This window comes from Symsagittifera roscoffensis, chromosome 6, assembly GCF_963678635.1.
Source record: "Symsagittifera roscoffensis chromosome 6, txSymRosc1.1, whole genome shotgun sequence".
NCBI classification, from domain to species: domain Eukaryota; kingdom Metazoa; phylum Xenacoelomorpha; order Acoela; family Convolutidae; genus Symsagittifera; species Symsagittifera roscoffensis.
In genome coordinates, this window is record NC_087067.1 from 56341241 (window position 1) to 56353444 (window position 12204).

The 12204-nt window shown below is 37.3% G+C and overlaps 1 protein-coding gene across 3 annotated transcripts in view; it reads left to right on the forward strand.

Annotated features, from left to right (window-relative positions):
* The first annotated feature begins 612 nt into the window (after positions 1-612).
* The window catches only part of LOC134848170 (uncharacterized), a 38377-nt gene continuing 26785 nt past the window's right edge, over positions 613-12204 (forward strand). Inside the window, exons 1-2 of one of the 3 annotated variants that reach the window (XM_063865534.1) lie at positions 613-700; positions 11525-11983. The gene's annotated coding sequence lies outside the window, so the exon portion shown is untranslated. Of the gene's footprint in view, positions 701-8158; positions 9290-9921; positions 11292-11524; positions 11984-12204 lie in introns of those variants that run through there. The other 2 variants (XM_063865532.1, XM_063865533.1) reach the window with 2 other exon arrangements.

A 12204-nucleotide genomic window follows, 5' to 3' on the forward strand; every position in this document is an offset into this window, starting at 1 on the left:
TGATGCTAGTTATGAATTGCTCTGCTTCGGGGGGAACAATAACTGTCAGTGTATGAAGTTTACGGTCATCTTTCGTCACAGTTATTGTTTTTGAGATTGTCATCTTCTGTTGCATTGTTGTGGGGAATTGTTTAAGTATATCGGAAGCACAACTTCGATATACATGCGCCAGATTTTCAGCCGACTTTACAATTTCTTTCGAGAACGGGGTGGGGGGGATGATTTTGATTATTTGGATTTGTTTTGTTTCTGTCGTCGATTTGTTTGCTGTTAGCGCATTTCTGAATTGTGTCTCCGTTTCAATCAGCACTTTATGAGTAATAAGTAGCTGAGATTCCGTCAGTTGTTGTTGACTCATGACTTGGTTTTTTTCAATGGGGGGCAAACAAGCCTTCACCCGGGGATATACTTGGAAAAAAGAGAGATTTTTCACTTTCAAAATAGAGAAATCAGAAGGCAAAAACATCAACTATTTTGGACGCGCGTTTTTTTTAAACATGATTTTGGAATGAAATAAAATTTGTCGAAAATTCGAATTGAGCCCATCATGCTCAAGTTTCTCGCGATAACTAAAAACAAGAAATTAATATCTCTTTGCGAATAATAGTGGTTTTAGTTTGTTCAGCTGGTGTTTGGCATGACCATGAAAAATGATGTTTGGGATCATAAGACGAGTAAACCAGCATCCACGTAGCAGTTGGTAATTGCGTGCACTGTCATAGTGTAAATTAGAGTGGTTTATTCATTGCACGAACAAAATTAATTTTAATGATGTTTGTGCAATGTATCTCTGAAAAACGATCTAATACCGGACTTTTTGAAGTTTAGGGTCCCCGAGAACGGGGTTTTTTCGGACCAAGCTGTGCATAATTTTCAATTGAAACTACTAAGGACTGAAACTTCTAGGGCAAATGAGGATAGGAAAAGGTACGAGGAGATGCTAAGGAAAGCAAGATCACTGGTGCAAAAAGAAATTGACAAACAGTGGTGGGCATCCATTTTCCGATTCGTGAGGCGGCAAGTTGAGGCAAGCTTAAAGACAACATCAGAAAACCATAGAAAAAAGTTAGAAAAACTGTCCGAGAGACAAGATAAACCTCTTGGGGGGAGAAATGAGCGATCAGTTAGGGTACTTGATAATATTGAACTGCCTGAATGGGTATATGAAGTGCTATCAATGGGCCCCAAGCATCCAATTAGAGACAAATTTAACGAAACACATTTTTTGGCGGATATCGACATTTTCCTCTCACAATTGAAAAATCAAAAAACATCTGGTGAAACGTTATGTGAAATAGAAGCCGCGGCAAAGGCATATGCAAAAAACGTACGGCAAACCCCAAGAGACAAAGCCGTTGAAAAAACGAGGAAATATCTCAAAGATAATGGGTTGCTGGCTGTGCCTTTTGATAAGGGGGTTGGTTTTTGCATAATGAGGAAACAAACATATGAATCAAAGCTGGAATCCTTGTTGCAATCTGCTCAGTTTGTGAAAAAAGATGCAACCACTGATGAGGTGATACTGAAAATTGAGAAAGAACTTAACAAAGAGTTACTAGCCATGAACAAAAGAGACGAGATAAGTGATCAGTTATATTCTAAGATACGATCAACAGGGGGGCAACCCGCCCGTTTGTACGGTTTAGCTAAGGTACACAAGGATGAGACACCCCTACGACCTGTACTATCACTTCCCGGCAGCTCGTATGAGAATCTTAACAAAATGCTTGCGAAGTTTTTTGACAACATCGATGGAGCAAATATAGAAACCAATACTAAAGAGGCTAGAGAAAAAATAGAAAACATTGCTCTAGATCCGGATGAAACCATAATATCTCTTGATGTGAAAAGTTTGTACACCAACGTTCCCCTGAAGGAGGCAATTGAAATTGCTTTACAGAAGCTGTACAGCCAGGAGTCTCCTCCTGAAATTCAAAGAGCAACCATGAAAAGGCTTTTGAATATGGCGGTCAGCAAAGTATATTTCCAGTGTAATGATTCATGGTATGTACAAGTTGATGGTTTAGCAATGGGAGCGTCCCTCGCTGTAATTCTGGCAAACTTATGGCTGAAAGAATACGAATTTGCTCTACGACAACAAATACCGGTGGGAACGGGGGTACAGCAAATTAATGACAAAAACGGCTTGTGCCCATGTTGCAGCAGGAAAGTCACATATAGATCAAAGGGGGTTGAATGCGAGAGTTGCCGAAACTGGTATCATCTAAAATGCGGAAAAATATCCGATGACGTATACGCATCAATAACCGAGATAGTCTGGTACTGTGAAAGCTGCTGCCGAGCTAAGAACAAGGAGAAGGATACTCCCCAGGTGAAATTGTTCCTCAGGTATGTGGATGACATTGTTAGAACAGTCAGAGGGGAGCCGAGTTGTCTTCTCGATGCCGCCAATTCTCTTCATCCAAATTTGCAGTTCACTCTAGAGAAAACTAATTCGGAGGGGAATTTGCCGTTCCTGGATTTGAACATAAATATATCGCAGGATAGGCGTGTAACTTGCAGTTGGTATCAAAAACCAACAGATACAGGGACTATACTGAACTATAGAAGCTGCGCCCCAACTCAGTATAAGCGTAGTGTTATCCAAGGCACTGTACACAGGGTTTTTAGGAGTACATCTAGCTGGGAGCAATTTGATAAGGCTATGGAAACTAATAGGGCGCAATGGCTGACAAATCAGTACCCTGAAAATTGGTCCGCAAAGGTGGCTTCAGACGCCTTGTGCAAGATCATCGAGGGTAAAGGCAAGCCCCTGGATAGTGACAGGGGTTTGTCAGTTCAATCACCAAAGGATGAAAAGCCCCCAATGCTGATGGTGCAATATAGAGGTAACCAGAGCCAATATTTTGCTAACAGGTTACGAAAATTAACGAACGTTCAAGTGGTTTTCACCACAAGAAAACTACAATCATGTTTACCATCACTGAAGTCAGCGTTTTCTAATGACCTCAAGTCAAGAGTGGTTTATAAACTGTCATGTAGTGGATGCACTTCCACCTATGTCGGACAAACTGTTCGACATTTGACCACTAGAATTGAGGAACATAGGAAAGCAGACTCACCGGTAGGCCTCCACCTTCAGCAATGCCAACTTGAGGGAAATATTGTTGTTGTTGTTGTTGTTGTTGTTGGGGATTCACAGCACTGCTGTTGGGAGTCTTGGTCCCGGCGTCTTCTCTAAAACAATGTCCACTTGTTTCTGCACGTGATACAATCACAGAATAATTGCCACGTGCACGTTGTCATTTCTGAAAATCTCTCGTTTACAAATTTCCACATCGTGTTTAAAATTCTCGTCTTGAGGCCGATTCGTTTATCAAAATGAATATATGGTTCTAATCGATTTACAATCCTACTGGTTCTGAAAACAAATTCGTTTCTCGCTTTTTCCGTTCTCACTTTTCGCATCTCAAAAATTTCTATATTTCTAGCCCGTGTGGTTCGCCTGTTTAACACTATTTCATTTCGTTCATTAGAATCAAGACTGGCAAGAAGTAAGATGTTATTTAGCTGGATGAACATGGGCAGGGGTAAAATGTTTAGCAAGCGTAGTTCGTTGATGTACACTCCCGTTTTATTTCCAGTGATCCACCGGATTGCTTTCTTTTGAAATCGCTCCAACTGCAATTGATCCCCCCTCGATATATGTGTACATGAGAGTCCGTATAATAACACTGGGAGTATTAGTGACTTATACAGGCCTAACTTTACAAACGTATTTATCTTTGCTGATAGGTTTCTTCTCAGGAGGTACAGTACTTGGTTTGCCTTCTTTAATCTTGTTTCAATGTGTACCTTCCAACTTAAATCGCCCGACACAAAAATTCCCAGATCTTTCACAACCATCGATGTTCCAAGCACTACACCAAAAAGCATAGAGTTGGCATCTCCGCCCCTAAAACTTACTTTTGCACATTTATCTAGTGCTAATTCCATTTTGTTTTCAGTTACCCACTGCTGAATTTTGTCCAGATCTTCTTGAATTTCAATTGATGTTTTTTTGATGGAAAGTAGTTTAAGATAATCCGCAAAAATATATGGTTCAGAGAATTTGAGTACTTCAGGTAGGTCGTTAATAAAAATGCAAAAGAGCAGTGGTCCTAAAAGTGATCCTTGGGGAACACCACTAGTGACTTCTAAAACTTTTGAGCTGATATTGTCTACTCGTACAAACTGTTTCCTGTTTTTCAAATAGTCATAGAGTACCTCTAACATGCAGCCTCCTATTCCTATAAGTGCAACTTTCTTGAGTAGATCAAAATGCGGAACTTTATCAAAGGCTTTTGCAAAGTCAGTGTAGACTGCTACAATTTCTGCGTTTGAGTCATTGTCAAGCGCTTCATATATTTCTTTCAGGAAGGAGAGCATGTTTGTCAAAACTGATCTACCTTTAGTAAAACCGTGTTGATGTTTCGTCAAATACCAGGCAAAGTAAGGGTACAGGTCTTTGTATATACATTTTTCAAGGACTTTGCTGTCAATATTTAATAGCGATACTGGTCGATAGTTGTTCACCAATTTTCGGTCACCTTTTTTGTGAACAGGAGTAACTGCAGCTGTTTTCCATGAATCAGGTATTTTTCGTAGGCGTTTTACGTTTCTCAAAATTTTGTTCATCGGTTTGCATATATTGCGGTTCGTTTTCTGAAAAAAGCTAGGTGGCAACCCATTTGGGCCGCGTGACTTTGTTACGTCCAGAGTTGATAAAATCTCACTTACTGTCTTTTTCGATATATCAAAATTCGTTAACAAGGGATTTCCAAATTGACTATCTCTAATACTAAAACTTTCTTTAGGATTAAAAACTGAATGAAAGAAGTCGTTTAGCATGTTGACTTGTTCGTTTGGATTTGTGCTTTCAACTTCATCTTTTATGAGTAACTTAGGAAGACTTGTATGTTTATTCAAGTTCTTTAGGTGTTTAAAAATTACATTAGTGTTCCGTGTTCTAAACAATTCCTCTTGGTAGTTTTTCCTGTCCACTTCCGATGATTCAGTTACTAAATTTTCAAACAGTTTAACTTGTTGTCTTCTGTAGTTGGTCGGTTTGAGTATACATGATTGCCGTTTTGTTTGTAACTTTTTGATCAAATTTGAAGTGCTACTTGTTATCCAAGGTGGAAGTGATTGCCTATGTCTTGTTCTGAGAGGCACAAAACTCTTAATGATTTCATCCAAATATTGGGTGTACTCCTCATGCATTTTGTTAATGTTTGTGTGGCATACTGGTTCAAATGGGTTCTCGTTTATAAAATTGTTTATTCCTTCAAAATCGGCATTTCCAAAACTTCTAAAATTTTCCAAGTATGGTTTCGGCTCTGATACCGTGCATTCAATAGACAACATTATGGCATTGTGATCTGAGCAGTCATAAATCTTGGAAACGTTAAAATCTTGTTCGGCACTTGTATAGCAATTCCGATAGAAGGCTACGTCTAGTATGTTCTTCACACATGTTGGGAAATCTATCGCCTGCCTAAAGAGTCCATTTTCAAAAATTTGCAGTATTTGGTTTTCTTCCTCGTCAGTACTGGTGAGGGTGTTCCAGTTTGTTTCTGGGAAATTTAAATCCCCACATAAGAGAAACGGTTTGTTTTTAGGAATGGCTTTGATCAGTTGTTCAAATTCATGCACTTTGTATCTGTAATTACTGTTTTTTGGCGGATTGTAGAATGAGCCAATTATCATTTCAGTTTGATGGAGTTTTATACTACATAGCACACATGAATCAGGAATGTCATGTTTGGTGGATAAGTCCTCGGTAATTAGACTATTCTTGACAGCTATTAGGCTGCCTCCGTGACAGTTTTTACCACTCACAATAGCTCTATCAGATCTATAGATGTTATATTCACTTAGAAAAAGCTCTGATGATTGAATATTCTCGTTAAGCCAAGTTTCGCTTAAGCATATGACATTAAAATTTCCAACTGCAATTGCATTTGCTAGCTTAGTTCTTCTCTCTATGTTGATTAGGCTTCTAGTATTTAGTTGCAGAATGTTGAGGAATCCTAGTCAATGCTGGGGTTCCTGAACTTCAGTGTCAATAGTTACTTTCACACCATCATTGAACAATTCTAGATTCCTTATTTTCAGCTTTTCGCGAGGAACGCCTTCATCTAGTAGTTGTCTTCGTTTCTTAAGGATTTCGTTCTCTTTAATTGCACTCTCTTTGGTCAATGCTGGTAGCAGGTAGACCTCTTTTTCGACCAATTGTTCTCGCTTTTCTCGGCTTTTTGCTAGTACTAGTCGTGCTTCATGTTCGCTAGGTACAGTTACCAGCAGTGTTCTTGGCTTCATTCGATTACGATCAAATTTTCCCAGTCGTTTTAGTTCTATTATTTTCGGCTTCACTCCAATTATGTCTAGTATTTCGTTTACTTCGTCATTTGTTGGGACAAGGTTTTCTCCTTTTGTTTTCTCAGGGTCCTCTTTGACCCCTTGTATCCTAAAACTTTGATTTATGTTGTGATCAGAGTTAGATCTGGCAGCATGTTGAGTGGTTTGAGCTTGATTTATCCGGGTGGTGGTTTCAGCAGCTACAACGGCACTATAAGTTTTTTCCACTTTATCGCATGTCGTTTTCATTGCATTTCCAATTTTTTGATCTACTAAATCGGTAAGTCTTCTTTCCATGCTTTTAAGGCTTTCAGTTACATCAATGTTTGAGAGCTTCTCGTCTATGTTGGCCAGGGTTTTGCATCTTATAAAGTTGTCTCGTTCATTATTTTGCACACAAGTATTACAAAGCAACATGACATTCGGCCCTAGTTCTTTTATTCCATTTATGGCCACTAGAGACAACCCAACACAAGTTGGTTCCAAATGCATTTGAGCGTTGCATGCGACACAAGTGTATGTTTTCTCGTTGCTGGCAAAGCCTCTTTTACATGTTTTGCAGTTTTTGCCCATTTTTGCTTATACTATGGATAGAAAAACAGTTAAGCCTGGTGGTTCCCGAAAAGGGGAGGCCTGCGGTTCACTATTTCTACTTACGTTAATAGGGGCACTGACAGTTCTTGAAACGACACTCGTAATATACCAGATGTCCTTCTGTATTGCAGATGTTCGAATGTTTATCGTATAAGATTTTATTCTTGAGAATACTTTTAATGCCCTTCAGACCTTCTTCACTGAGGTGCACTTCGTCAGTTTTCAAATGATATGAGCTGTGGATTTTTTCACTCACTCCTCTAAACTTCCAAGTTCCTTTTATCTTTCTTAGGAATTCGTTTATTTTTGCAGATCGAGCTCGGTTCTCACTACGATGAGGGATTCCGATGACGAAAACTTTTTTGGCTCGTTCACACAGCTCCTCGGCTAGCTTCGACAGTTCTTCAGCAATGTCGCCTGCAGGTATACTGGAGGGGTCTTTTCCGTTGAAGGCGTCGTTTCCGCCGATGAGCAGAGCGATGATGTTGAATTTGTCTTTCTCGGGTAAGAAGTTTTGGACCGCACCAATTCGGGCCCCAGGTAGGGACAAGATATTGAAATTTGGAAAATCAAGATGGCGTGCTTGAGAATCCGCAATCAGGAGATTTTTTGAAGATGATGTCTTGAGCAAGTGATATCTTCTGTCGGACAATTTCATCGCGGGGCAACCATTGCTACCCCGGTAAACATTTCAACTATCTATTTAATAGCGCAGATCTTAGTTGGGAAATTATAGATAGGTCAAACAACCAAACAAAATTGCTAACACTAGAGGCAATACATATCAGGAAAGAGAAACCGGGCTTGAACACGCGCGATGAGTTTAGGAGCAGGGAGTTAACACTGAAAATTTAGTCCCAAAATATTTTTGGTTTTTTATTCAAAACGTACATGTCTAAATCGAAATTATGACTCAGAAACTTCCAGACAAATTAATTTTAAAATGTTTAATTAATTTTAGAGGTTAAAAGTATTTTAATCTTAATAGTAATTTAGAGGTCAACTGTGATTGGCTAATTTTTTATCATGATGGTTTAGAACCAAATTGTATGTGATTTATTGTAAATAACATTTGTAAATTGATGTTTTATCGTCATTTAGAGTAGTTTATTGTAAAAATCCTGACGATGCACATAGTTGCGAAAACGTTTGAAATTTACTTTTTAGCAAAAATTTCTTCTATAGAATTAGTTTTGATCCGATGTCGATGTCTTCTTTTTTATTTTGATCGAAAATTGCTCTTGAGAAATAGATCACTATTTTATCGCAGTGCAAGTTTTATCACTGAGCAAATTTACTTAGGCTCATTACTGTGTTGACAAGAAATTAGATTCTTCTTTGGACCGCATAGACCACAAGCTGGCATTGAGATAAGACCAGGATCTACCACAAAGCATAAAGACATTGTATAATTCGAAGATTCGCCCAAGCGTAGCTCTTCGTATTTTATTTGATTGAGAACTACTTCGCTTATGAGATTGAATTATCTTGGTTAAGCTCTTAGAAATATGAAGGAAATGAATGAAAGTTATTACATATTTAAGTATTTTTTAGAAGTTTAGAATAGATATGACGTTAATATTTAGTTCTTTTTTGACCCAGTGGATGAACTAGAATAGAATCTGTAGTGATGACTGTTCTATATGATAATTGAAATAAATTTTGACAATGAATTAAATAAATAAGTCGTTACTTTTTTGGCAAATATGAATTACTGTTTCAGTTTTTTGTTTCTGGAAACCAGATTTTACCAGCTATTTTTGATAAAAAAATGCACCACAATATAAAAATTTCAAAACTTGAGCAATTGTAAACGGTAAATAAGCGGCCTCATATTGCGTCGTTTGATGACCGAAAAAAGTTATTGTGTGTGTGTGTGTGTGTGTGTGTGTTTTTAACGGGAGAGGATTGAAATTTTTTTAATAAGTTTTCAAGTCTTTTTGAATTTTCGTCTCAAAGGGTTTCTGATCAGTTTCTATTTTCGGCTTTGTTACCGCTTGATAAGGCTTCTCCCGATGCTGATCGCTCTTTCAATTGTTCTTTCATTTTTTTCATTAATAGCTTCATTCATGTTGATCGGTTTGTTGTATTTTTTTCACAAATACGGGGCTTTCTTGTATTGTATTGCAAGTGGCGCGAAAATTTTTGAACCTTTTATTTTAGGTTTCTACGTGCCAGTAGTATGGTGTCTGCATATTTCGCACGGAATGATGAACACGGTTATTGGGTCCAGTCAACTATACCATGCTCGAAATGTGGGCTTGGAGTTGAGTCAGATCAATTTCGTCTGGACTTTTGGCTTCATCGGATTTGTCCTCGGAAGGTTCACTAGTAGGTAACGACTGTTTGCTCTCCAGACCTCTCAGTGATGCAAAAATAGGGGAGAGTTATCAGATCGATAGCTTTGGGCTAGTCTTAAAAGTAGTGTTGCAACAATAGTTCGAACGTTCATTCGCGATTATTCTACAAAGTTGTAGAACTTTGTAGAACAAAGTTGTCACGTGAGTGTGAATAATTGCAATTCACGCATGCTTCTCTGTAATTGGTTGAAAAAGGATCAAAATCGCATCGGCTTTTATTTAATTCAGTTCAAAATGATTGAAGTGAATTATGGCTGCTGCTAACCATATGTGATAATTGGGATTTGTTAACTACGTGACTCGAAAACGAATATTTCATTTATTTTTTTGCGAAAGTTCCAGTTTTTAGTGGAAAAAAATTACTGCTCAATAGGGTTGTGCAGTTACTAGTAACTAAAATTCATTTACTAGTAAGTTACTAGTAAGTTACCACTTTTTTACAAGTAAGTTACTTTTACTTACTAGTAAGTTTCAAAAACTCAGAATCTGCTTGAAACTACCAAAATTGAAGACTACTCATTTTACACAAACTCAAAATCCGCTAAATAATCATTATGATCAATATTATCAAGTTAAGCAGCGTTGCATTATATGAAAACATGTTTATCTACTCTTTCGACTGATAATTGAGCCTCATTTTTTCAAAATTTTCATTTTGGTTCAACTTACTAGTAATAAGCCTTATTTTGCTTACTAGTAAGTTACTAGTACTTTTACTAGTAACTTACTTACTAGTAAGTAAGCCCGCACAACCCTACTGCTCAAGAAATTTTGTGAACTTCAACATTCGAATGAACGTTCGAATGTTCGTGTCAAACCGTCGAACTCTTGATTTGAACATTTGTTGCAGCACTACTTAAAAGCGATGTGAATTGTTAGTACTCGTTATTACGCAAGTTGCGGGTAAGCTTGAACTCGACTTTGGACAGCAATCAACTTGCATCTTACACTTTCACCTAGAGCTGCTTTTTGTCATGTTCACGCTGGTGTTTGAGAAGTTGGGTCATTTTCTGGTGGTGTCTGCAGTTTTCATCGTAGATGCAATGGTTTTTGATTCGCTCCTGTTATTCAAGTTAATATCTCTGACGTTGTATATTTTCCTTGGTTTGTTTTTGCTTAAACGCTTTACTTGGCCTAAATAGTTTTGGTTTATGTTTTATTGGCTAAGATGCCTTATTTTGTGTCGCTTCAGGGCAAAATGATTTTTTGCAATAATCGATTTTGCATAAATCATTTTGGAATCAATTAAATTTTTGTTTCAAGTGCTCCGGCTCATCTTGCTCAATTATTACGATCCAAACTATCTAAATTATTAACTGTGAAACAAACCAAGATTTTTTCAGAAGTAAAGTTCGTATGAGTTTTACGAATCCATCATGTTTGTCAGAGGTTTTTAGGTGAACCCTGAAAGTTTCACTCGAAATGCATCCATAGGTTAAATGCTTTTTTTTTTAAAAAAGGCAGTTGAAGAACTCGAAAAAACATTGACCTATAAAATATTGGCTACGGTAATGATAATATGCGAGGATGTGAGATTCATAATCTGCTGGTTAGAGTTTCGATTCCGGCATATAGAAATTTTTTTCCTTTTAAAGGCTTCCTTTTAAATTTTCACAGCTACTTTTTTCTGTTTTCTTGCTTGTTTGCGAAGCGCAGATTCACTTCTATGCAAAACTAACAATTTTTAAAATTGTTTGATTGAACATCTGATCAAAGTAATTAATATCACATGCAAATATGCTTATCGCTACGCCCCAATAGGAAAGAATATTATCGTCAAACTACAATAGTTATGATTTTGCAGTCATTGTTGTGATGGTTCTATTCACGTTGTCCATCTGCGCCTCATAAAATATTTGCAATTGATCTTTGTGCTACAGACTTGCTGAAATTAGTTCGAGAGCTGCAATGGAGCTTTAATAGATATTCTGTTTCAATTTGGTGCTTATCATAAGTAAATACAAAATGAAGGCATGGGTATGTCCGAATTGGTTTGAGTCGGTGTATGCCGCCACACTTTAATTGGATTGATCTAAGCAGCCTCATGTCTATATATATTTTCATTAGACTTTCGAATTTAAACTGACGAAACTAATTTAGAGAATAACACGTCTTGTATCAATTTTTAAAACTAAGTTTGAAACATTGTCCAAGCTAGTCTTTTTCTCTTAAAGAAGATTTTTTGTCATTTGTTTGTTTGCCATGTTTAGAAGATGGACATCACTGGCAAAATGTCTTCCTTTTTTTTCGCCGGCTGTGGAGTGCCCTCACCCCTATTCTCTCTGGCTACCTGTTTGAATCCGCACTCGGACCCATGTATATCATGTATTTTGCATGCTTCTCATGCTTACTGCAATGTGTCATTTTCGCCAGTGCTTGGACAGTAACCAGATACGCACAGCTGAAGTAGAAGTATGTTTATAGCGCAGAAAAAGAAGAGAACGCGAAAAAAGAAGCAATGAAATTAAATTTTAACTTTTGATGGAAGTAGCGCCTTATTTTATACTTGAAACGTACTTTTAATACTTTTCGAGTGTGTATCAATGAGTTTAATTTAAGATAATAAGTAATGGAGTTTGTAATTATTGCACAGTTCGAATCCTGTCTCACTCAATTTTATCAGAAGACGAAGAAAATATCTCTGAGACTGCTAATGGCTATTGCCGTTGGTAAGCATTATTAATTTTATTATGTGTTTTGTCGTATTTTTTACACAAGCAAAGCTTGTGTTATATTTTGTAATTTACCATTTTTCTCTAAAACAAAATTTTCTTTCCCAAATCAATTTTTCTTGCTGAATTTGAATTTTATCAACACGTCTAAACTGATTATTCAGATAAGATATTATCCTGATTCTAACGGGCGCAAAAAATGTTGGTTACTCCTTTGT